Consider the following 26,895-nt stretch of genomic DNA (forward strand, 5'->3'; position numbering starts at 1 on the left):
TCTTGTGCTCCTTTAAGCCTAATTCGATTGTTACATTTCGCATTAATTTCCTTCAAAATGGACAAACATTTGTGACGCTCTCCTGAGCATTGACCAATGCCGAGACTTTTCCTGCTGATGGAAGGAAGGACGAAGAGATGGAGGAGGGTCTGTGTCTTTGCTTCCGGTTTGGCTTCTGGCAGTTCTACCTTTCCTGCCCTGGATTACCTTCGGACTGCACCCCCCGCCCCCTCCCGCGATGTCCTTTTGCCTTTACTGCCTTTACTCCCCTTGATTTCCAATTAGCAACAGAAATTACCATTTCGTCCTCCGTTTTGCTGCCCCCCTCCACCTGCTTTCCTGCTGCTTCGTGTTGCGTTTTGTTTTCGTTTTGTTTTCGCGTTAATTGAGGATTGGAACAGGCCTCCATTTTTATGTTCATTTCGGTGGAAGACAGTGGGATATCTACGAGTGTTTGGGCAGCTTTAATATACTGCAAAGTTGTGCGATTAAATGCGCGGATGAGCAGTCAGCCGAGGGCCTGGGACACGCGTCGAATGATTGTGATTCGATGGATGGGATATGGAAAAATGGAAGCAGAAGTCTGAAGAGACTGCTGGGACATCTTAAGGCAGAGACTGAGGCTGAGACTGAGACTGAGGCTGGTAGCGGCAGGGGGAAGAGGCAGAGGAGGGCCCATTTGCCTTGGGCCTGGGCCCAAGAATTTTTTGGACAAGTTTTATGGATGCTAAGGATTGCATTTCCTGTTTGGCAGGCACAAATGCAGGATACAGGAAACAGAGCAACCAGAGGGGTGCGGTGCGGTGCAGTGCGGTGTGGTGGAAATCCACGAATCCACGAATCCACTTAGAGGCGCATAAATTTCACTCGGTACATAAAGTACAAGTGTACAAACAAAAGGACTTTTGGCGCACGGCATTAAAAAACATAAAGAAAACCACCGCATCCCCAGGAACCAGCAACCAGCAACCAGGACCCAAATCCAAGTCCAAGACGCAGCAGCAGCAGCAGCGGCAGCAGCGGCGGCGGCGGCGGCAGCCACCACCAACGAGTGACGGACGAGGTGTAATCGGGGTGGGGGTGTGGGGCGGCTATACGTAGGTTCCGGGTCAGAAGGATGCGGCAGTGGCAGGGGCAGCAGGGGCCATACATAAACCGTGGAGAGTGAATAAAATCGCAGCCAGAATATGGGGCAGAGGGTGGGGGTTGGGGGTGGAGGAGTTCTGGTGGGGCGAGGAGAACGATGAGAGAAAATCCCAGCCAAGGCAAAGCTCTGTGCCGGGGCACGGACGGCATTGCTATTTACAAAATGTCCTCGACCAAAAAGGAGCCACCGAGTGAATCATAAAGAGTCCTTGCTTCGACTGCCCCTGCCACTGCTCCTTGCTCCTGCTCCCTGCCTCTGCTCCACCTCTGCTCCCCACTGCTCCTTGCTCCTGCCCCTGCTCCTTGCCCCTGCCCCTGCCCCTGCTGCAGCCGAAGATGGCAACAGAGCGAAATGCACGTAAAATAATAAACAAGGCTTTGCAAACAATAAATGTTGCGCCTTGCCTCGCCTTACCTCGCCTCGCCTCGCCTTGGCTCTGCCACCACCCGCCACCCACCTCCACATTTCTATTCCTGCCACATCTGGCAGCTGCAATGCCACGAGTTGTTAGCGACGACGCTGGCGACGAGATTTCTGGCCCAGTGTCCATTGTTGTCGCATTCTCTTCAGATGCTCTTGGTGCTCTTTCTGCGTCTGCCTCCCTTCCTCTGCGTTGCATGTTCATCTTTTGCCTTGGTTGTTGTTGCTGTTGTTGCTGTTGTTGCAGTTGCTGCTGCTGCTTCTGGCTGCGATAAATGCGAAATTCTTGTAACTGCAATGCAAATGTAATGTGCAAAGGACATTTCACGCTGCTGCTGCTGCTGGCCTCTCGCCTCGCTCCACCATCCTCACACCACTCACCTCTCTTTGCCCCCTCCCTTTGTGTGGCTGCAGGGGTCAGCTCAGCCCCCTGACGAGTGGCTGCCCGTCGCCGTCGCCGCCGCCGCCCAACCAAGTGCCAACGCACGGCACGGCACGGCAGACGCCGCTGCGCTTGCTTTTTGCCCCCGGGCGACTTTCTTATTAATTGCAACAATAACTGCGGCCCCTGTAGGTGGATGCTCTGCTGCAATTTCCTGGCTACACTGCGGAATAAAACTCGCGTCGAGCAATGGCTGCGATGGGCTGCCGGATTGAGATCATTCGTGGGTGTATCCCTACTTGGTGGCAGCCTTTCGCTGTAGTATTTCTCTCAGTGCATTGCAAATAAGTTACGCCCCTGGCGTACAGGCGATGAGCACGGGCAAGGCAGGGGCAGCGGCAGGGGCAGGGCAGAGGCAGTGCAGCGTAAGTCTTTCGGCTTTTTGCCTGCAGATTTATGGCCTCGGACTCGGTCGGACCTGCAGCTTTTTGTGGACCAACGACCAACGACCACCGGAAGCGGCACTTAGCTCTTGGCACTGCACTGAACTGCACTCCATGGAACGCCAGTGCCTGTCCTCTCCTGTCCCAAGTCCGGTTCATCATAAGTAGTAGCGTAGGTCAGGCACAAAAAGGAGCAGGAGCAGGAGCAGGAGTAGGAGATGCACTCTGCATCATGAGGCAGCATATCCCCTGACCTGCCCTGCCACCCACCGATTGGGTAATTGTTGGGAGTTGAAAGGGTTCGCAGCCAAAAGTTGGAGCAGTTCCTGCGGCTCTAAAAACAATTCCTATATCAAAATTTCTATACCAATTCCCGCTCGTGTACCCCGTCCCATCGTCTAGTTTTTATGGCAAAAGCCTTTCGCAGGCGGCTAAAAAAAAAAACATTTAAAAGCAATAAAGAGCTATGGGAAACGTTATCGGGGAAACTCTCGGGAAGGCAGCAGGCAAAAAGCAGCAGCAGCAGCGCCAGAAATTACCAAACAGATTCTCATTCTCAGCCAGGTATTCAAATTAGAGAGCCAGAGACTGCTGCAGAGGGACGGGCTGAGGGTTAAGGACTGAGAGGACTGAGAGGGATGCCGCGCTCAGGAGTGAAATGAGGCAAATGCTGGTTCTGTTGCTGCTGCTGCTGCTGCTTCTGCTTCTGGTGGTCATAAAAAGCGCCAACGACCATAAAAACCAAGCCAATTCGAAGAGAGAGAGAATGAGATGGAGCGGCGGGAGTGGTGGTGGGGGTGTTCTCTCCAGTTGGTTCCACGTGCTGGAAGCGGGATGCGGAGAGGAAGTGCCCAAACCGTGATTTTTTTTACCTACAAATAAAATGAAAATGTACTCGCGTTTTTTTTTTTTTGCTAGAAAAAAGTTTATTTTTAATGAAATTTGCACCGACATTTGATGGGGCCCAGGCCAGAAGTCGGAGTGGGACCCTCCCCTCTCCATGTTTGATTGTTTGAACCCACAAGAAAGCCCGACTTGGGCGCCAGGGCCAGGGATAAGCACTTTTGTGCCATGACCAAAAGTTAACTCTTGCCAGCAATTGTCTTAACATTTATTCAATTTGACTACCTGCAAAATCGTAAACTTTATTCGCTTTCCCTTGGCGTTTGTTCGCTCGCTGGGATTGTAGGCCCCTCCCCCCCTGCCCAACCAACGAAGAAGTTTTCCCGTTTTCCCTTTTCTTTGGTGTGGGGTGGGCTGGGCTGGGCTGGCTATAAATCTGTGACACAACAGCAACCACAGCAAACATGGCCAACGTTTAGAAGTGCGCCACACAGTGGTGGGTGGGGAGTGGGGAGTGGGAGTCAAGTTTGAGTTAAACATTTTTAAAAGCCATAAATTTATTGTTCTTGTTTGTCGGCTCTTTCTCGCACTCTCTCTCCCTCTCTCTCCCTCTCTCTTTCTTTCTTTCTCGGATATTGGGTGCTGTTTTTTTTTTTGTTGTGGTGCAGTCAAGTTGAAAAACGCACAAGTAGGTCGTGTTTATGGCTGCTGGATATGGCCACAATTCACTGCCACATTCACTGTTCACTCCACTGTTCATTCCACTGTTCATTCGCTTATTTAATTCGATTTGTAAGCTAATCTAATTTCATAAACATTATCTGAGCTTCTCATGCCACACAATGCTCTATTAAATTGGTGATTAAAATTCAAGCAAATTCTCTCAAAGTTGATGGCCTTTGATGGACGCATTTGAATTCGATTCAATGCATACAATTTCTCACCAATAGGAAAGACATTGATAAATTAAGGATTGAGATTTCAATGATACGCATACGCATACCTATGCATTTATAGCATAGCTTTGGGGCTTGTTTAATTAATTAATTGAAGCTGAGATATGGATATGGATGGATATGGATACCTTCAGAGAATTGTTGTGCCAATAAATTGCTCAATTGTCGGAAAGCAATAGATAGGGCTTCTCTTTAATTCAGTTGTATAGAATATCATGATATGTGCAAGACAAAAACTGAGACCGGAAATAAGTAAATATGTTTTTTTTTTTCCGTATACACATATCCGTCTTTTATTTTCCTTGTTTGTTGTTTTGTTTTTTTTTTTCAAGGAAATGTGCATCTCTCTCATTTTTTCTTTTGTCTCTGCTTCTAAGCTTTCTGTTCTTTTTTTTTTGTATTTATTTCATGCTTCGGAAAGACAAAAAAAAAGCTAAAAAAACAGAAACAAGAGCAAAACGAGCCGCCCCACACAGTGGCGTAAGCTACTTTAGTTTGGTGGCACGTTTCGAGGGGTGGTGGGTGGTGGGTGGCAGGTAGCTGCCTTTTTTTCTGCTTCGAAGTGCTCATTCATTCATTCGGAAAGGCTTTAGCCGTAAAATAAACGCGCATTGATGCGGAAAATGTGCTACGCACGACGGTGACGCCTCCGCCTCTACCACAGCACACGCCCACAAAGACGGGAGGACCGGCCAAGGGCAGGCATATACCTTGGTGGGGGCAGCTGGGGTGGGGGCTGTGGTGGAACAAACTCAGAAGCGATACATTTGCTTGGCTCTTTTTTTGTTGTTTCTTTATTGGAAACTTTTCAAGTTGCACTTGAGTGCCGCCTAAGTTGACATGGAAAAGGGGGCTGAGTGTCACCTAAAGGGCTGCAACCCACCCTCGCCCCTCCCCCGTTCCGCTGTTCTGTGTGGCAAGGGCAGGTGGCGGCGGCTCTTCATCATTTGTTGCTAAATTTCCTACTACGCAAATACGCGTAAATCTTTCGGCCATGAAGGCGATTTGGTGACCACTTGGTTCAGGCCAGAACGCCCAAAAGCCACACACCAGTGCCCCGTCTCGATCATGCTTCATATTTATATTTTTATGCAGCAGCAGCAGCAAGCAGCCAGCAGCTCGTGGGCAGGCAAGCCGAAGCCATGAAATTCAATAAACCAGGCACACACTTACTTCACATCATTGGCTTTACGCTTTGCCACTTGGACTGCTCGCATTACGGGAATTGTAGTGGTGCCAGGACCAAGGACCAGCCATCACCAGAACCAGAACCAGCGTTGGTTCAGGGCACTTACTTACGTGCATGCCTGTACCTGGGGAAAGGGCTAGAGGAGTGGTCGCCACCAAGGGTCAATTGTTCTTCTTATGCATCCCCTGCCTCCTTGGGCCAGTTGATTCTGCCTCTACTCTGCTTTTGATCTTTCTCTTTGGACTTTGGGGCATAACCCTTGCAGTGGGTACTGCGATTTTGCTTACATTTAAGTGTGATACAGCTGCAGATCTGTCATTAAAACTATCCCTAGTTGAGCACAAGTGACAAGGACAAGTGACAGACAGTCTTACCATAACCCTTATACATATATTTGGCATCTTTACTGATACATTTTCCAAGGGTTCATAAAGCAAGGGTATATAAAGTAACAATTCTTTGTACAGTGTGTTTTTGGGCTAACTTCCCTGGCACAATTCCGCACGTCTTTTGGGTCTTTTGGCCTGCTGCTTCCGATGATGAGTTGATTCCTGCTAATTACGACCCAGAGAACAGAGACTCAGTAGACTCATAAATATTATATGTAATACTACAGCCTACCCATAGCATATGGGGCTCTCTGCATTAGTGGGCGTGGGCTTGGGCGTGGCTCTGAGCCTGAGTGGCAAATAATTGATTAGCATCGAACGTGATTGCTAACTTTTTGCATATGTAATTTTGATTAGGGGCTGCTGTGCCCCTGCCCCTTCTGCTACTTAATTCACACACACTCTCAGCCAATAGCTCTTTCTTCTATCCCATCCCCCACCATCTTCCCTTTCGCCCCCAGCTCATACCCTTAGACATCTCTGGCTCATGGCTCTGCCTACATTTTCGAGTGCGTGCAACAGTGCGTATGGAAAATGTGTATGGCTTTGCCTGCCTACTGGGGGGGCTTCCAGGATTCTGATTCAGATTGAGATTCTGATGCTATGTGGCTGCTGCCTAAGCAACATTTTCTCTCTCCCGCTCCCTGTCACTATATGTAGTAGTACTTCGCCCTCCCCCACGCTCACTCCTCCAGTCAGCGCTACTCTGTTACCATCACAATGCAAATTTACAGTTACATGCCTCGATTGGCAATTTAATAAAGGTAACTTTTTTGCACACGCACACACACACAGAGAGAGAGTGGGAGAGAGAGAGCCCTGACCAAGAGGCACCGTAAAAACCCTTTTACAGACAAACCGACCGCATGGCACACGGAGGAGAGTGAGTGTGAGGGTGGGAGCGGAAGGGTTGAAGGGGTAGGGCTGTGCTGGAGGCAAGAGGTGGGGGGGGATGGGGTGGGAGAGGGAACGGAGAGAAACGCGTTCACACAGAAACTTACGTGCTGTACATATTTAATGTTTAACTGTAAATTAGGTTAAAATGTGTTTGCGGAAAGAAGTTTCCCCCCCCTCCCCTCCCCCCACAACTGCTGCTGCTGCACCGCTAACTAGCAGGATTTTCAACGTGGCAAACTGTGGCATACATCATGCCGCACCACATAACATCATTACCCTCCCCCCCCAACACCCTCACGAGCTGTCCTGCTCCTTTGGCTCTCTCTTTCATATTGCGGCTTCAAGTGTTTGCCTTCCATTTGCATCTGAGGCGCCTCAATCCGCTTGCTGCGGCTGCGGCTGCTGTTGCTGATGCTGCCGCAGGATGTGGCATTCAGTCTGCACCTAACCCGCTTTGACCCCTAGATGACGGCCATGTGACCTTTAGGCGAATGTCCCTGCTCGCTCCACAAATGCACAGTTCAATCCACAGTCGCTAGCACCATGGGGCACGCTTGCACGCATTAATTAACAATTTATGATTGTGCCCGTGGGTGGCTGGACATGGATGGTGGATGGTGGCTGGTGGATGGACGTGGCTGGTTCGCCTGCGTTTAAGTGCATTTGCAAACGCATTAAAAATAATTTCATTTGCTGACGTCAGCCCCCATTCGGGATGGGCCAGAGCGACAGAGAGAGAGAGAGAGTGGTCCCAGAGTGGAAAATTCCAGAAACTAACGCGTCGCATGCTAATGAACACAGGCTTTAATCGTTCGGATTGCAGCCAATGGCAGAGGATTTCCAACGAATTTAAGTATTCCCATGGATTTGTATGCAGGACAAAGCATGGGGGCGAGACAGACCATCCATGGGCTTTCGTTCAGGCTGAGGCTTGTCTCATTTTTGTGCCATAAAATTGAACAAATTTTATGTGCAAATTTGTATATTTTTATTGGCACTTTCTCTCACACACACACACACACACACACACACACTCGTATATGCCAAGGCTAAACAGCAGACAGAAATAAATGAAGCTCGAAACCAGAAGGGAAAATAAGAGCCGAGGCCATAGATACCCTTGGAAACAAAAAATAAAACATAAAAAAATTGTACGAGCCCCATGGAAGTTGTGACTTGTCTAAGGATACAGCCAAAGATATCGTTGGATAAGTCAAGTAACCCTTTCAAGGGGTATTCACAAGCGGCAGCATCAATCGGATCGGAGCAAAGAATGTCAAGGAATTGTTCTGTTCAAGAGTAAAAGAATAAAATGAAAGAAATTCTTCATTTTATTTTAGTTTCTCAATGCGAGAGAACTGAGGCTGCTCGTATTTATAGACTTTAAGGATAAGCCAGAGCAGAAACATGAAAATGCATTTACATAACAGTCGTGGAACGAGAGAGAGCATTGGGAGTGGGGGTATGGGGACGGCTATGGGGGATGGGTGGACAGCTCAGTGGAGATGTTCCTGCTGCCCTGCCTCCTTTGCTGTTACTCTGGTCTTACTCACAGAATGTGTGTCTCTGGACAAAACAGAAACCATGAACAGAAGACGATGCAGGGCAAGGCAAGGAAGGCAAGGAAAGGCAAGGCAAGGCAGCAGGAAAATGTAATCCCAGCCAAGCGGAGCAAACTTCCGGCAAACGCTGGAAACGGACGCTTCAATGTATTGGATGGGGGGGAAATGGCAACAATTGGCAACAGAGTGCAGCAGTGCATCGGTAGGGGATGTGGGGCATGGCACGGCACCAAGATGTTCGGCTATCAGCAAGTTCACTCGGCATTTGAGGCTCTGGCGAGGGCGTGGCAAGCATAAAACCCAAAATTTCCAGGCAGAACCAGTAACCAAGATGCTGCACTTAATTCCAAAGCAGCAGGAATACAGGAAAAGGCACACAAAATGCAGTCAATGCAGTCCATAGTGGACTTAACCCACGTCCACTATGCCACCACCTTGGCGGTGTTCAGAGGAAGAATTGCAGCAACAATGGACAGATTAAAATTAATTGGCTAATATCTATGGCAGCGATGCCCAGGCCCATTGCCCTGCTAGCTCTTTCTCCCAATTCTTGTATGCATACACAGTTTGTGCTGTGCACCAGCATACCGAAAGCCCAACACATGCAAACATCTTTGTGTGTATGCGATCCGTCCAGCAAAAGCCGGGTTTTGTCTCTTCTCTGATTGGTGTTAGCCCGACATTTGTTATGATTTTTTTTGCTGTCTTTTCTTCGAGTTTGCACTGTTCCCTTATTTGTATTTGTGTTTTTGTTTGGGAGTATTGGTGAGGGCTCTGCCGTAAGCTGATTTTGGGCACCCCTGATCTATGGGTGGGTGGGGGAATTCAGAACTTAGAACTCGGCTGGAATCTAATCAGTATTACTTACAATAGAACACTCCATGGATCTATAGCGTACAGCTACAGTGCACCTACATTCACAATAGAATTTCATGCTGTTATGTACGGATAGGCCCATTCCCCTAATCCATTCCCTCCCCCCCAGCCTTAGGGCCTTGTGTCCCTAACACAATTTGCTTTTTGTTTTTATTGAAGCGAATTTTGAGCGGGGTTTTTGCTGCTCTTTTTTTTTTTAATATCGGATAAAGTTGTCGAGGGTATTTTTTAATTGAATAACTGCCATGCAGCCTGCCAATGGCAGTGCCACAGCTGCCATCTATGCCACTGCCACTGACAGAGCTATTTCTGCTGCTGGCGTTATTGTTGGAAAAAACTCAAATAAAGACACACTCGCTCTCGCACATGTGCAACTACAAAATTGTTGCTACGATGTTGGTTTTGTTATTAGTTTGTAGTTCGTTTTGTTGTGAAAAGTCTTTTTCTTTAAATTTAATCTTATATTTTCTGCCGTTTGGTTAATATCACCGAAAAAGCGTTACAAAACGTGTGATACTACAAATCATTTGTATCTACGTATATGAAATATGAAAAAAAAAACTTAGTATGAACTTTTGTTTGAAATTGATTTGGCGACAACAAGAAATAAAAATAAGACGTAGGATAACACTTGCGAAAAGGAAATAAGTCACAAATGCATCAGATATCAGGGAGCGCCTTTTATTTGTTCGCTGGTTGTACAAACGTCAAGTTTTAACTAATTTTTGTGGGCTTTAATATAATCCAATTGAGAAACATTCTGAAATATTCGAAGAGGCATTATATTGTTATATTCTGGAACATACAAATACGTATTCCGATCAGAGCGATATAAGCTTAAGCTGCCAAACGAGCCCCAGTCTAAATAGCGAATTTTTTAACTTTGAGCTCAAGTCTTCACATCTGAACGTATTGCTATCGGACTGAATCTTTCATTCTATTGTTTTATACCAAAAGCAACATTTTTAGAAGGTGAGAACATACGAGTATGTATGTACATATGCCATCTACGAAATATTCTATCATTCTGAACCCCATCCATGGTACAGAAATTTCATTGATTTACGTAGCTACTTGTGCGTATGTACATACATACATACATATATGTATTACATATATTTACATACTTCCTGAGTTCTTCCTTTTTTCTCTTTTATCGTTATTCTGCTCACTTGCCTCCACCCTGTCCAAATAGTAGTACATAAACCTAATTTATATTGAAATTACCAAAGTTGGGATTGACGTTATAGCCAAACACTAAAACAAAAACACACACACACACACGCACACAGACACATTTATTGGCGTACTGCTACAGGTCCTACCCTTTGTGGAGGGGTCCCAGTTGCCGCCTTGCCGCTTCAAGGCCCTGCCCCGCCAAAAATGGACCCGTAAATGGGTGCCAGAGTTTAAAGAAGCCAGAGCCAATAAATTATTAATAGCTCTGGCATTGATTGGAAAACTTTTCAAATATGTTGCCACTTTTCTACACGAATAATTTGCGAGAATTTTCTAAAACACACACACACCACGCACGCACACTATCCCCGTCCAGGATACACATACAAACACACACTCATGGAGGCTAGTGAGGGAAAACCAATCATTCGGTTTATTATTAAACTCCAGTCTTCCGGCTTAGATATTTGCTCGATTTGTGCTCTCTATCAAAATCGAATGATGTAATTATTTATTTGTTTATTCTGCGGTTGAGTTTTCCTTTGGCTTTATAGCGTAGCAGACATACATACATACTTGACTATACATTTATGATTGGATATCCCGAACGATCTGTGAAGGATGTGTGCACTGTGTTCTCAATTACCGATGACCTTTGGCCGCCCGTCTGCCATAAACTGTAATTTATTGCTTGCAGTTCTCCACAAGCATTCCGCACCATTAAATCTCTGAAGCTTTCTCTCCTCCATCCGTGCTTTCATGTTTAATTTCTGTTTTATATACTTCAAAATTTCATCAGGTAGAAGCCGCACACAGAGCCACAAATTAAGCCAGCAGCAGCGGCAGCAGCAGCAGTCAGTTTGCCACAATATCCTGATGAAAGTACTATATAAAATATGATTCGTATTCCGCTTTTATCCATTGTTGCATCGATCTCTTCTAGAAAGTTGTGCTGCACACAAACAAATAAGAAGAAAAAATCCGCTTGCAAGTTGTGGCAAGTATCTCGAGGTTCGCGTTGCGCCAAAAGTGCAACAAATTTGATTACGAAAATGTCGGCAATTTGCATTCCTCTCCTGACATGTGTCGCACACATACTCGTACTCGTACTCGTACCCGTTTCGTCTTGGGTTTCGCTTCGTTTCGTACTGCCACTGCCACTGCCCCAACCTTTTCTTTGTTGATGCCACCGACGAGTCGAGTCGATTACAAATTTATGTATTTACATATGTACAAATGTACATATGTTTGTATGTACATATGTCCCCAAGCCAATTTACATCCTGTCCCTCGTGGCCTTGTCTCACCTTGCGGCTATTCAGACACCCATTCGCGTGATTGGTTGGTTGGTTGGTTGGTTGGTTGGTTGGTTTGTGGGCATCCCACGTCAAATGTCAGCTGTCAGGCTGCGTTTGCCTCCTAACTCGATTGCTGCGCCAATACATTCGACAGGGAATGTGCACTGGAATCCCCAACTATTTAAAGTCGGAACATTTCATAGATTAAATAGCAGAAATAGCAGAATGGAAGCGAATTCTATGGGTATTTCTACAGCAGATGGAACAATGGAACCAGTGGGAGTGGCAGAGGAATGCTTTTCCCTCAGTGTACCGAATTAGAAGTGCGAATTTTGCCTCGCATAAAAACAGATGTGTGACGTTTCGTAACGCCCCCCCTGTGGCATAACTTGTGTTCCCACGTCCTGTCCTGTCTCCTGTCTACCCTCTCCTACTCGTATACGTAATCCGTAACCGTGAGCCGCGCGCCGTGCGCTGTGTGGCATCTGCCGTGCCGCTTTTGTCATAGTTAATTATTCGGCCATTTAAGTCCATTATCTGGCCACCCCACACCCCACCACACCACGCCACACATCAGATCGTTTCGGTTCGGTTTCGGATCTGGAGTACAGTGCAGTTTATTGAAATGCAATTAGCGTTTGTCTCCCTATTCCATCACTGAACGAACTGAGCGGACTGGCTGGCTGGATGGATGGAATGCCGTCTGTATGACAGATGATGCATGGCCGAGGGCGGTGTCACTGGGCCACGCGCTGCAGACGGCAGAAAGCAACAAAAATGCACGGCAGACAAACGTCATGTCTAATTGTAACTCTAAGGTATTACGAGAGATCCAATTTGTAGGGCTAACCGCAACATTATCCCATTAAATTGCATTGGATTCCACCCAAAAAACAAAAAAAAAACTGCCAATTGAAATTGTGTAATTTTTTTTTTTTTTTGTTGCGACTGTATGCGTTGCTGGTGTTGCATATAAATCTTGTTAGACCGTTTCCAGGACCCAAAACCAATGAGTTAACAAAGCCTGACACACTCAACTGAAGAGAGCAGGACAGAGCGGAGCAGGACAGATCGGAGTGGAGCTCCTGCCATGGGAAAAATGTGCCAAATACTCGAAAGTGGAATTGAGCAGCGGACAAACAATTATTGTCAAAACAAAACAAAAACGTAGAGCAGAATGACAACAGCTGGTGAGCAGCAGAAGTAAGTGGATCGGTGGTTCGGACATTTGTGCATGGGTTGACAATTTAGTCGAGCTGAGGTCCTTATCGTTGTGTGTAACAAGTCCTTCTGCCCACTAACACTACTACCCTCAATTCTGTTTGCTGCCAGGAGAGCTTTTAATGTCGCAAAATGGTTCTCTGGGTCTGGGTATTAGTTTTACGTTCATTAGGAGACTGCCACCACGCAAAACACTTAGCCAGGATTAGGATGGGCGCTGGGCTGTGGGGTGTGGTGTTCGAGTATGTTATAGCCTGGCCCCACTGTTGATATCATTAACTTATTGCATTTTCATTTTAAACGCCCCAACGTATGCCCCACAACGCCTCTGCGGAGCCGCCTTCCTCGCAACGGGAACATCATCATCGTCATCCGATGACTGCCACTTCCACCACAAAATATATTCATCCATCATAGTCGTATGGGCGATGGGGGCACACACCTGGGGGGGAGGGATATGAAATATAATTTATGCACGTAGCTGGTTTGTCATGTTATCCCTTTGGCCGGGCAACAGGCAACAAGGGAACAGGGAAGCCGTGGATGTCCTCGATTAGGCACTGACGTCATGGACGACTCGAAGCCAAAACAAAAGTTACACTCAAAAGTGCCCCAAAGTGGCACTCTTCTACTGCCGCACTCACTCTTATACGCCAGTGAAAAATCGAATTGCTGAATTGCGAGAGCGAAGCGAAGTCCTTCGTGAGAAATGTTTGTTGACCATGAAAACTGCTTTTTGGCCAGAACCTCCAATAAACACACACAACAAAACACCGGTGGATGGGGTGGACAGGGGGTGGCAGGCGGATGGGCGGATTGGGGGATAGGGAAGGGGAGTGAATCCATTCTAGCCCTGACTATAACCCTAATCAGTGTCCAGGAGGGTGTGTGCAGGCAGCGAGGCATAAAGTCCACACTTCTGGTGTGTGGTGGCTCATCAAAATCACTTTATGCTAATGGCCCAGACATTTGCATAATTTGCACACACCAAAAGTATTCATCCACTGAACACATACATACATACATACACATATATATATGTATGTGTGTATGTGTATGTATAACTGTGTCATATGTGGCATAAAAAAGTAACTGCAATGATTCGGAAACGTGCCCTTAAATGTGAAAATTATTTATGAACATAAATTTCGTTCAGCTATGGGTACAACAATTATTGACATTTTCATTGCATGTGAATTATTATAAACGGACATGTATGCATGGCCTGCAGCAGCCCCACAGCCCCGCACTCTACCACCCGTGTGTGTGTGTGTGTCCTGTTCTGCCCCATATTTCCGCCCACACCTGCCCAGCTGCCCCAATCGCCGTGCATGTCGCAGTTTTCCCCGCCACGGAAACTGTTGGTTATACGTTCAAGTTCCGGTAATTATTTGATATAGGCCGACAGCAGTCAGCAGTCAGCAACCAGTCTCCCGAAGAACCCCTTGAGGGGTGTTGGTTGAGGTTGGAGGAGCAGGAGGAGCAATTGTTATTTTATAACCATCCATGCCATGGAAGTTATGGCAGTTTCTTTCACACAACTTTTGCCTGGGCACGTAGTGCATAAAAACCTGTTACATTACAGTGGGATACTCCACACACACATCAAAAATCCCAAATTCAGATCCACATTCAGACAATGACTCAAGGGGGGAGGTGTTGTGGCTGCCTGTGGCTCAATTAGTGGACTCGTTGAAATATGAAGTGGACAGAGACGACTCCTCCGTTGATGTCCTTGCAATTAGAGCAGATTTATGCATGGCCATCAAATTCAGTTCATTTGGGGATGTTTTGGCTTGGCTTGGCTTGGCTTCGCTTCTCTTGGCCCTGAAGGTCAGCCCATAAAAACTGTCCACTGGGCTTGTTTTTATGGCTTTTAATTTGATATACAGACATCTGCATAAACAGCTCATTTGGTTGCTCAAATCACTCTTAGTCCACGCTCTTTGTGTCCCCCTGGTGGCTGGCTTATACTATATGCAGCAGACAAGCGGAGATTTGGTTCTTTGGAGCTGGCAAACAAGAAGCTTTCGGCACCTTTTGAGAGCTGGCCAATTATTAATTACTCAGCGGCACTTGCTCTGCGCTCCACTTGAGCTTAATGCTTTGCTTACAGCTCGCACGGGTGGGGCTTTGACGGGTAACATTTCCTGCTAATTAGAGCGAGCTTCTAATCCAGCCCCCTCAAACGCAGCCAGCACCCAGGCACAGTTATTACCACCTGTGTCTATATGTGCATGTAATGTTGGATTGCAATTGGCAATTCCACACAACCGCACATTCAGCCCTCAGTCCTCGCCCTCACCTGCACACACATTGCGAGAGCATTGAAGTGGCTGGGAGTCAAATGTGGCATCTGCAGCAAACTGAATATGCAATGAAGTCGAAGCCATGAAAATGTTGGTACGTTTTCATGTGGCAAGTAAACGATTTGTGGGGCCAGGCACTGGGTGGTGGGGGGGTGGAGACAGACAAACTAGAACCGCATTCGATACGATGCGATGGATGTGGCATGGAGTGGAGTGCACTCCGGAGTGTAGTTGATGTTCGTCCTGCTCCTGCTCCTGCTGCTGCTGCTGCCTCTACTGCTGCTCCTGCTGATGTCTGGTTATCATTTGGTAAATGGTAAATTGCCTACAAATGCCTGGGCAATTACCCAAGCATAAAAGAGGCAAAAATTATTAATTATATGAGAGTGTTTTCGTTCGCATGCGGTGTTGGGGGGTTGGGTGTTAGGGGTGAAGTAATTGCCAGCATTGTGTGCAATTGATTGCATCTGCCCCCGGGCTGGGGAGGACGGCGACAATATAAACAAACCAATTAAGGTCCAAGTGCACAGCGGCAGCTCCACAGCATCAGCAGCTCCATGTCTAGCCCCCCAGTTTCAATCACTGAAGCGGCAGAGGCAGGGCAGCGGCAGCTCCACCATGTGTCACTGGAAGGCGAGCTGGGGTCATCTTTGGGCGCACAAATACAGACGCACACACAGTCCGAGTCCCAGCTTCCTAGCTCCAGTTCCAGCTCGATCATGAGCCCAAGCCCGAGGGCTTCTGGTCATCGCAGGTCACACAAAATGGCAGGCAATGAAAATCAGAGCAAATGGAGCCAATTGTTTTATGAACTTATAGCTTTTCCCCCTCTTTATTCCTCTCTCTCTCTCTCTCTCTCTCCCTCTCTTGTTCCTTGTCCCCTGTCTTCTGGTATTGCTTTTTGCAGCCATAATAGAAGTTTCACTTGAGCATCGGCGTCGGCATCGGCATCCAAGACAAATTCGAGCCAAAACGAAAAAAGAAAACAAAACAAAAAATTATCGAGCTGAGCAAAAATGCTGATGCTGCAGCAAATGGCCCAAGAGGGGAAGCACATGTGGAGGCTCCGCAGTTTGAAGCGGAAAATGTATTGCAAACAAATTGTCAAGTATTTTTGTGGCTTACATTTTTGGTTTTTTTGTCCGCCATGGGTGGTGGTGGTGATGCTCTGACATTTTCCAGGCATTTCTCTTGGCACAGCTGGGCATTGACACAGACATGGCATGTGGCTACCCAAAGCCACCCACTCGTCAGCATGCAGCCCTCCTCAAGTGTGCTGCAGATGGAGATACAAAGAGAGGCATGGGGATGGATAGATGAATAGATTGATGCAGAGGGCTGGCTGATTGCTCTACAAATTATGGCCAAACGATGGACGAACATTGAGTGAAAGTGCAAAGAGAATAATCATTTGGCCAACAAGGTCACACCCCACACACACACACACACACACACACACACACCCCACACACACAGCCTTTTGGGCACTGAAAGGATTGCTCATAATTGCATTTGAGAAATTAATTGCAAAGCGGCCCAAAATTAATTACAGCTCTCTACAGTACCTCCCCCCCCCCACCCACACACACACACACACACTCTCCCTCTCTCCCTTTCTCTTTCTCTCTTTTGGGGCCTTTGCTCTGCCCGCCAGGTGTGTCGTGAGGACCTTGTCTTCTCGCTGGCGGTAAATTATCTTCGTATGCGTCTGCTTAATTATTTGTGTACACATGTAGTCGGGAGGAGGGGGCAGGTCGGCAAGGGGAGTGCTGTGTGTGTGGTGTGCGGCTAATCAAACTTTAAATAGAATTTTGGGCTACTCCACCCGGCCAGTGCCACCCCCCTCCGCACACGTACACATCAGAAATGTTTTACAAAGTGAAAATGCATGAAACGTGCTTCTTTCCTTTCCTTTCCTTTGCTCCGTTCCGTTCCTTTCCCCACACAGAACTTGCGTTTTTGGGAGCTGGCTACTAACTTGCTTACTCTCCCATTTCACTTAATTCTCCTTGTTGCTGCACTGCCAGAAAAAAAGGGGGCGGCCCTTCAAGCATTGTAATATAATGCAATTATATTTTCCCTTTTAAACAGGGGAAAATTTGCGGGGAATTGTTGCCATTTTCAATGGATAAAAATGTGGGGACAAAGGCAATGGCCTTTAATTTTATTTTTCTTCAGTGTATTGTTGTGTGGCGCACCCACGAAATGGCATCTTGTGTCTACTCGTAGTCCGGGGCAGTCAGGGGGGGAAGTCAGCAAAGATTCCTATTTCTTAGGTGCTGCCTGCCACACATTGTACAAAAAGTTTTCGCAGCTCCCCCCCCACCAGACCTTGTTGCAGGGGTGCACGGTGCAGGTTGCACATGGCGCAAGTTGTTCTTTGGGGGTGGCGAAACGGGAAGCAGCAGCAGCAGCAACAATCGGTGGGGCAAACTACAAGTGACGACACATATCTGACATTTACCAACACATCTGCGCAGCATCTGTCCGCCCCCACGGCCCCTCCCGTCTATACTCAGCTGCTATCACAATTGTTTTTGAGAGGTTCTCCCTAGAACGTAGAACGGAGAACGTAGAACCTTGCAACATTCGACACAGAAGCCGCAGAGCCACCAAGCGTTGGGGTTGAAGTGGCCGGAAAAGCGGCTCATAAACACAAAGCTGCTTAGGAAATGCACAGATGGTAATAATGCAAGACGGAGAGAGAGAGAGAGAGAGAGGAAGAAAGACAGCGAGAGTGTTTGGCAAAGTGGACTGGAAAGTAAAGTCCATGCCTTGGCATACTTTTGTTGCTTTTATATCAATTTAAAAGTGAAAAACCTTTTTAACACCAAATCCCTAAAGTCCCACCAGCCAACCCGCTACACCCGCTACACCCCTAGGCATGCCCGAAGCCCCCAAACCCTTTCACTCTGCAGCATCCCCACATAGCCGGAAATAAGTAAAGGGAAAATATTTACTTTAAAGCAAATAAGTTCATAAATGCGAAGCACCCAGACGGAGAAACGGAGACTGCTCATGCCTCCTACCTCCTACTGCCTCCGCCTGCTGCTGCTGCTGCTGCTACTTACCCCATGTGGCAGACGATTAAGCTGTGCGTATGCGTATGCAAAGGGGATGAAAGCTTCGCTAGCAGCAGACAGCAGCCAACAACCAGGCTCTGCCCTGCCCCAACCCCCACTTGGCTAGTGCCAGTCTCTGTGTATCCATAGGGGGATGTGTGTGTGTGTGTGTTGATATCTGAGACAGCTTCATGATTCCCGCTAATTGCCTCGTGGGCTTTTGGGTAAGCCGCGCATGCCTCTGCATTTGTTAGGAGTTGTCGGTGTCGCCCCATTATGCAGTGCCCCCGCCAGCAATCAACTGGCTTGATAAACTCAACAGAGCAGCAAGGACATGCAAGGATCTACCATAAATCACGCATATTCGGTGCTCATAACTGCCGGCATTCAAGTAATTTGTTTAAACAAAACACTTTGCCACTCGTTATTCATTTATCAAGAGCGAAACGGGGGTACTGTGGTGCATCAATGATGATGAACACCAGACGGCACGGTACGGCATGGCATGGCACCCATCAGCAGATGAACATCTCCAAGGCAGCCATGGCATGGAAGGAGCAGCAGAACCACTGCCAGAACTCTGACAACTGTCAACTGTCAGCGGGAACAACAACAAGAAGGAGCAGAAGCAGAAGCAGGACCAGGACCAGGAGACAGGCAAACAGTCGTGTCCGCCACGGTGCTGAAAAATTGTTGAACATTTGTTTTGACAGAACATTTTGACAATTGAACAAAGGCATTGCCAGACAGACAAATAGCAAACGATGTAATGACAATGCCACGGGCACGGGGCAGGTGTGCATAGAGGTGGCGGGTTGATGGGGGGAGGGGCGGTGCAGGTGGTGTGCGGCTGTGGCACAACTAGAGAAGTTGAAGTTGAACACATTAATTGTGTCATGTGAACTGAGCAATGATGAAAGGGATACCGAAAATGCCAAGTGGCAGTTAAAATTCATTTTCATTTGAGTGAAATCCATGGCACAGTCGCACAGTGAAATCTGACTAAAGCAGACCGAATCTACAGCTTAAATTAAATTGAATTAAATTGCTTATCCTCTGCAAGGGACACCAGGCACAAAAGATGCCGAGCAAAACGCTTAGCAGCAAGGATGAGGCAGATAAACAACTTTAACTGGAAAATTGAAGGCAATCGAAGCGGCTAATAAGCCTGGGGCCATTGTCAATAGAGGGTAGAAGCAAAAGCCAAATTGATGATCTCTCTCTCTCTCGCTCTCTCTCTTTATGAATATTGTAACTTGTAGCCAATCCACATGCTGAAGGCAATCAAAAGTGCATGAAATAGAAATGAAGTGAAGTGAGAAAAAGAGATATACTCCAGCACTCTAGCACTCCAGTACTCCCCACCCAGCACCCAGTTGCACGTCTTGTTTGCGCAAATTTCAATTTGTATATTACCTCATATCATATCGTATATTGGGTCGCATTACTTATGCACAATGCAGACAGAACAGCACAGCAAGAACTTCCTGCGTGCGAGTGCAGACAGTGAAATTTATGGAATAAAATGGATGTGCGAAGGATGCGAAGGCAACAGTTGCTGCTGCTGCTGCTCTGGCAAAATAAGAAAAAGAATATGCTGCAAATTTGCTTTATTTCACATGCGAAAAAGTTGTAAAGTTTTTTGTGCCCTCACTCCTCGCTCCACACGACAAAAGATACGGATACAGATACAGAAGAACACACACGGGGCCGTGTGTACACTTTACAGCCAAGTTTATGGGTGGACTGACAGGTGAACAAAGTCAGGACTGGCTGGCTGGCTGGCTGGCAGAGATGCTAAATGTTAGATGGAAGTTTGCCGCCAATTGAATCACTTTCTGGATCTGAATCTGGATCTGTCGGCAACTTTTCGATGGGTAATGTCAAGGTCAAGCAGATGCCCCGTGCCCCATGCCCCGTGCGCCCTGCACCGTGTGAACTATTTTATGTTTGTTTCCTTTCCGCGTTCTCCTTCAATTTTGTAGCGACAGGAGCATGCTTCAGCATAACTACTCGTACATAGTATGCCCGCCGGAACCCGCCTCTGGGTCAGCTGCCACTTTGCGCCCACATTGAGGGTCTTGGCCAGCATTGACCAGCAGCAATTTGTTGTGCAATTTGCTGTGAATTTGGCATCGCACGTTGCACAAGCCAGGAGCAGCAGCAGCAGCAAGCAGCAGCAGCAAGGAACAAAATAAAAGAAGAGAGCAACGAAACAGAAGAATGTGGCGAACAAGGATGTGGCAGCATGTGTCCCGTCCTGTGTCCTGTGTCCTGGGGTGTGTGTGCGGCAGTGGCCGGGCATCGCTGCAACAACGCTGACAGGCAACAGGGACAATGTGTCCTTATTATTGTCGTAATTATCTCCCCGGCGTGTGTCTCCGAGCGTGAGGCAAATGTAAATATAATAAAAATAAAAGCAGTTAAGTGAACAAATTGAGTTGAGACATGGCAACAGGCGTGTAGCGGCATAAAGGAGGGCAGGCGCAGGGAATTCCCTCGCTCGTTTCCACTGTCTTTTTAATTGCGTTCTTTATTTATTTCCCCTCTCTAGGGGGGGGGTGTGTGTGTGTCTGTGTGCGTCTTCAGTGACCCAAAACCGAGTGCAAAAGAGTCGACGGACGTCAAACGACAGTTGACAATTATTTTCCCCTGCCCACCCATTTTCCAGACGGACAGATGGGCACACACGTCGTATGCGCAATGTCGCATAGCAGACAGACAGACAGTCAGTCAGTCAAAAGGAGCACACGTGGCGTATGCGTAATATCAGCAAAACCTTAAAGCTGTAATTAAACGATGGGGTTTTTGCCTGCAATTTTAACTGTAAATGAAATGCTTCACATTGAATCGAATTCAGCTCAATTGAAAAGGGACATTTGAAACTCGTTTCCCAGAAATATTTGCAAATTATTTCTGTGTATCAGCATTTGGCATTATTTTGGCATACCCTTGCACACAGATATGCCTAAAATTTTGGTCTTAATTCGCAACAGTTATGGAATTTGTTAAGTGCCCAGCCCCACCGACTTTGGTGGCTATTTTATGGTCAATTTTGTGGCCATGTCACAAAAATGTAACTAGTTTACAGCAGCAGCAGCAGCAGTAGCAGCTTCATTTTATGCGAGGCGACTGGATTTCACTCGGCTTAAACACACACAGACACACACACACACACAGGCGTACTATGTTTGTCCACATTTATCAGAGTGAAAACCGCAAACTGGTGAGAGGACAGGTGCCGCAGGACATTTTATGAATCATTTATAACTCAATAATCCCGTTGAGTTGATTTTAACCAATAATTGATTATTATTTCCGTTTCCTCCTCTCGACATTCTGACTGTCTGCCTGGCTTCCTGGCTTCCTGTCTTCCTGTATCTTCCTCCCCCTCCGTCGCACTCTCTCTCTCTTTTTGGTTGGAAATATGCGGGCCATTCCACATTTTTGTAAATTCATTTGACTTTTTCATGTATCGTTTTAATAGCTGGCACCAAACAGAATTGGTTTGTGTTTTTTAAGGGACAATATTTCGCTGAATTTGCTCGTAAAGTAGCCAGACGGCAGGTGGGCGGGGGGGGGGGGGGTTGGGTTCGTTGTTGAGTGTCAGACCCAAAGAAATTTATGCAAATATTCTTCGCAGAGGCTGCCGCTGCCTTTCTCTTCAGTTCAGTCTGGCATGAGCGATTCCCATGAATATTAATAAGAGACAACACATGGAAATTAGAGACAAAGAGAGAGAGAGCCCAAGTGTCAGAATGCGTATATAGGTCGTGTGTGTGTGTGTGTGTGTGTGTGTGTGTTGTGTGTCTGCTGCATGTTGGATATTTCCCCGATCAAAATCAAAATCCCACAATAGGATTCGTCCAGGCATCAAGAAAGCAGCCCACAGACCTGTCAGAGGTGTTGGAGCAATGAAAATATATACAAAAACACGCAAAGGGGAGTCTAACTTTCGGAGCTACCGAAGCTTTGGATACCCTTGCACCTTTCACATTTTCGACAGACATTTCCTGCTGCTCTACTAATGTGGCAAGTGGCATCCTAGTTGCAAGGGAATAAAGTACTTACTAATAAGAGTAGTCCCCGCTGCATGATATATTTGTATGCCCTGAGAGCTGAGAGGGTGCTTAGATGTGTTCTACATATATGTTTGTTATTCTGTGTGGAATGCCGGGAATCTGCTTTTATGGACAACAGCCAGCGGCAATAGGCTGTGCTTTTCTGTGCTGTGCTATGCTGTGCTCTGGTGTTGTATAAATTTAAGGCAGTTGCAATTAATGATACGCCCGAAAGTAGGCAAAGGAGCGAAGCAGCAGGTACTGCATTTGCATTCAGGCAACGGCAACGGCAACAGGAGTGTGGCAACAGGCAGCAGGCAGCAACAGTAGCCTGCTAGCAGCTGCTTGCATGCATAATTAACAAAGCTAGCGGGGGGTGGGGGACAGGGGCAGGCAACAAAAAAGAATAGAAGGTAAATTTAATGTTGCAGCGAAATGAAATGAATATTATGCCCCAGCAACGGACAATGCGTTGGCCTGCCGCCACTTGCCCCCAAACGCGTAGTTGTGGCACATTATAAACTTTTGCCGACTCTTAAATAACGCTTACCATCAGGTGGTGTTGCAGCTACGCAACTCAGGTGTGTGTGTGTGGCAAGGAGTGCAGCTGGGAATTCGCATACAGGTGCAGGGTAACCTGTAACCTCTGCAACGAATGTTTTTTCCCCCAAGTTAACTGAAAAGAAATCATTATGAAAGGAAAGGATGCAAAGCTTTGTTCGTATTTTTTTTTATATTTTATTTCTCGCTTTTTGCAGCACTCCATTTTTAGTTTCTCTTCATTTCTTTGGTCATTTATTGTTTCCATTAATACTTATTATTCTGTTTTATCTTGCAGCCACTTTGCCAGCTTGCCAGCTTGGAACATGTAAGTTGCAGCAGTTCTTTCACTCATGAGATAAATCCCTTTTGCTTTTACACACACACACAAAACTCACCTCAATGTGACTTATTCCTGTCTGATGCCATTGTGTGCCATTGGGCAAGTTGTTGCGTAGTTGCAAGATAAACATCCCCACCATCAAACTAGAAACAATCATTAAGAAGAAACTCCGAGAGCAACTGCACACAACATGGTATTTTGGTAGCATTATTGCCGGGGCTACATATGTACGTCTGGAGGTAGAATAATGTGTGGGCAGACCAAAACAATTAAATATTTTGGGACAACTTCTGGCTGCTTGCTGGCTGCTTGCTTGCTGACTGCAATTTGATGTTTCTGAAAATGTGGTAATAATTGAAAGCGTTGGCTCTCCGGCATGATAATGGTAGGTGACTGGGACATCCTCCTCCAACTCCTCCAGCACAGCACGAACAGAAGACAGACGACCAGCAAGGGCAAGTCAGCCCAACAGTTTGGCAAAGTTTTCAGCCCAAATATTCGATACGAAAAGTTATTTGAATGCGACATTGGCCGAGCACTTAACTTGAGTCAAACACCAAGGATACACACACACACACACACACACACACACACACCCAGACAGAGGGACACACGGACAGACAGAGGGACAGACAGATAGATAGAAGGAGGGCGACATCTGATATATTTGCCTAACATTTGACAGTACGAGAGCGTAGCGTAGCATAGGAAGGGGTGGTAGCGGTAGGGGTAGTGCGGGTTGGGGGTTGGGGATTAGCCAACCCTGGCCCAATACTGGCCTTCGATGTGGACCCGGGCACAAAGGGCTGAAAACATGCAATCTTTTATTTAATGAGTGCGAGTCAACAGCTCAACTTCAAACACTGACACTTTGCAGCACAATCTCTGGGTGGGTAGCGGGTGGTGGGGTCATGTGGCAGTGGCAGTGGCACTGCCTGATTCGGGTCGTCGTTGGCAAATAGTTGCTGCCATTGACTGCTTTATTGGGGAATTGGGGACACGCACACACGGAGCCACTCCCACACTCGGTTGAGTTATTAAGCCATGTTTGTGCTTGTCTCTGGCTGCCACACATTTTCATTGAGGAAATATCTGCAGCTCGAGGGCCACAGAAGCCTTTCAGCATCGCCTGACTTTTCAGGCGTGATTTAGAAACTTTTCAAATATGTTGCCCTCGCCACTGCCATGACCAGCACACGGAACCGAATGGGGTACGATGTCGGGGGTCGGGGTATGCTGTAAGAAATCTGTTGAATCTTTTTGGCTCTTTAAAGATTAAGTTTGCGGGCGGCGGATAATGGTAATCCCCTTAATTGTTATGCCCTTTCCCTTTCATTCCTTTCTGTAATATTTGCGGTGTACTAGAATAGACCACAATCGTTTCTCGCCGTGTATGGTTTAGCTGCCGTATGGGCGGGTCCGTTCGTCTCTGATCTTTGGCCGTGCTGGGCATTTGATTGAAAAACCCAGTGGAGCAGAAGCACAGCGCCTGGCGCTACAGGTCCATGTGCTGTTTTGGTCAACAGATGTGCAATGTGGCAGCCATGTGATAGCCATAGCCATAGCCATGCTATAGCCATGCTGTTGCTGCTGGTCTCACCATGAAAGTTTGGTGGCAAAAGTTCACTGGAGTTTTCATTCCATTGGTTGTGTTTGGAATGTCTGCCCGTCAGGTGAAGCCGCTGACCCATTGACACATTATACATAAATAAAAGCATACCGGGGCATACGTACGTACTAATACGTACTACTCGTGCCCGTGTCCATATTACAGAATCGTTCAGTCGACCGCAAATTAGTTACGAAAACACCCAGGACAGCAGTCCCTGCTGCTGCTGCTGCTGCTGCTGCGGTGTGGCAGGATTCACACGGTGAAAGAGAGAGAGAGAGCATAAATAAATTCATGGAATCATGCAATACATTCTGGTCATATTTGTTCAGACCTCTCTGTTGTTTATGTGTTTATTTTTGCGTTTAATGCTTGCCAATTGCAGCTGCCCGCCGCCCACCGCCCGAATAAGCAAACAGAAAATATACCCGAAGCATTGGTGGGATTATCAAATCAAGTATACCACGCGTTGACCCCACCTCAAGGTTAACCGAGCCAACAAAAATATTATAACAATTCCTGACCATGGTCAATGGCTAACATGCAGCAGCAGGCATTGGCTGGCTGGCTGGCTGGCTGCCTGCCTGCCTCCCTTGCTGAATTTTCAGGCCAGTAGCAGGAGCAGGGATATCTGGATAGAGTTTTCATTTCAGGACATGTACGGCTTTCGCTCGCCCAGAAAACCAAGCTATAGGTGGCCTGCAGATACTCAATGAATTCTAAGAGAATACTTTAGACGGCTGGCCCATCCAAGGGGTATCTTTTAGTCGAATTTTTGACCCTAGCTTTGTTAGTTGTTTTGTTTACGCTCTTCGCTGGACGCGACGGACACATAATTTATTTTCGCTGCGATGTCCTTGCGTGTTGTCCTGTCTTTCCGTATATATATATGTGTGGTGTGTGTGTGTGTGTGTTTATGAGTGTGGTTGGGTGGATGAGAGTGGCCCTGCCCTGGCCCACATTGCCTGTGCTGTCAGCGCCTTGGAGATAAGCTGACTGCGAGAAATATGCTCGCCCGCTCCCCTCCCTAACGAATGTGCGAATAATGAGGAAATGGAAGGCGTAGCGAATGTGGTGCCCTCACATCCACCCTGTGTGTCCTGCCGGCCGCAAGAACACATAAATAAAAAGCACTACATCGACTTTAATTGGTCACGCCGGCCCGTAGGAGAATGCGAATGGGAAAGCGAACAGCGAACGCGGCTAAAACTGCGAATAAACAGTTAGCGGCCTCAAAGCTGCAGATGGTTGCAACGTAACCAAGACACGACGCACGAGGGCAGATCTTTCCCTCGCATATGGGAGAACGATACTACGATTAATTTCCTTCTTAAATAGTTGCTCCACTGCAATTACCTCGTGCTGTGACTCGTGACTTACACGACACGAGCGCATACCCAACAATGTGGAGTGTCCTGCCACTTCTGTTGGCTGTCTCCCTTTTCTGCTGTGGACGAGGTTAATATGGGCAACTGATTTATGTTTGGCAACAGTCGGGTAGCTCCACAGACAGAGACAAGAGCACAAGCACAAGCAGAAACAGAAACAGGAACAGAAACAGTCGGGTACACGCCACGGACGTGGCCATCTTCAGTAGCCGGCGCCAGACGCACGCGGCACATCCTTCATCCTTCAACGTTTGCCAGCCAGCCATCCAGCCAGCCAGCCAGCAACGGATTCTGGCTCCATCTACGTCTCCGTCTCTGGCCATGGGCCAGGGCTTGCGTGGCTCATCGTCATCGTTGGCATTATAAATGATTTTAATAATTTGAAACGATTTGTTTAGTTCTGCATCAAGTCGGATAAACGTCGATGATTAATTAGCGGAGTAAGGCCATGCCGGAGACTCGCAAGAACTACAATCCCGGCATTACATAAGCGTGTGCGCCGCCGCCGCCTTGGTGGATCCTTTTTGCTATCCACTTGGCATCGCTTCCGCATTTAAATGTGCGCCCCCCGCACTGTCGTTTCCCTAATCAACTTTTTGGTTTCCTCTCTCCTCTTTTTTTTGCCCTCCCTCCCGTTTTTGGATGTTGTGTTTGTTGATTTCCCAAAAAGCGAAAATTAATTGGCGCCTCCTTCTGATTCCCGCTCTTGGTTAATTGATAAATGGTTTGCTTTTGGTCGGGGCAGTGGAGTGTATGGGGGCACTATCTGCTTCCGACATAT

The sequence above is a fragment of the Drosophila obscura genome, unplaced genomic scaffold, assembly GCF_018151105.1.
Source record: "Drosophila obscura isolate BZ-5 IFL unplaced genomic scaffold, ASM1815110v1 contig_186, whole genome shotgun sequence".
NCBI lineage: Eukaryota > Metazoa > Arthropoda > Insecta > Diptera > Drosophilidae > Drosophila > Drosophila obscura.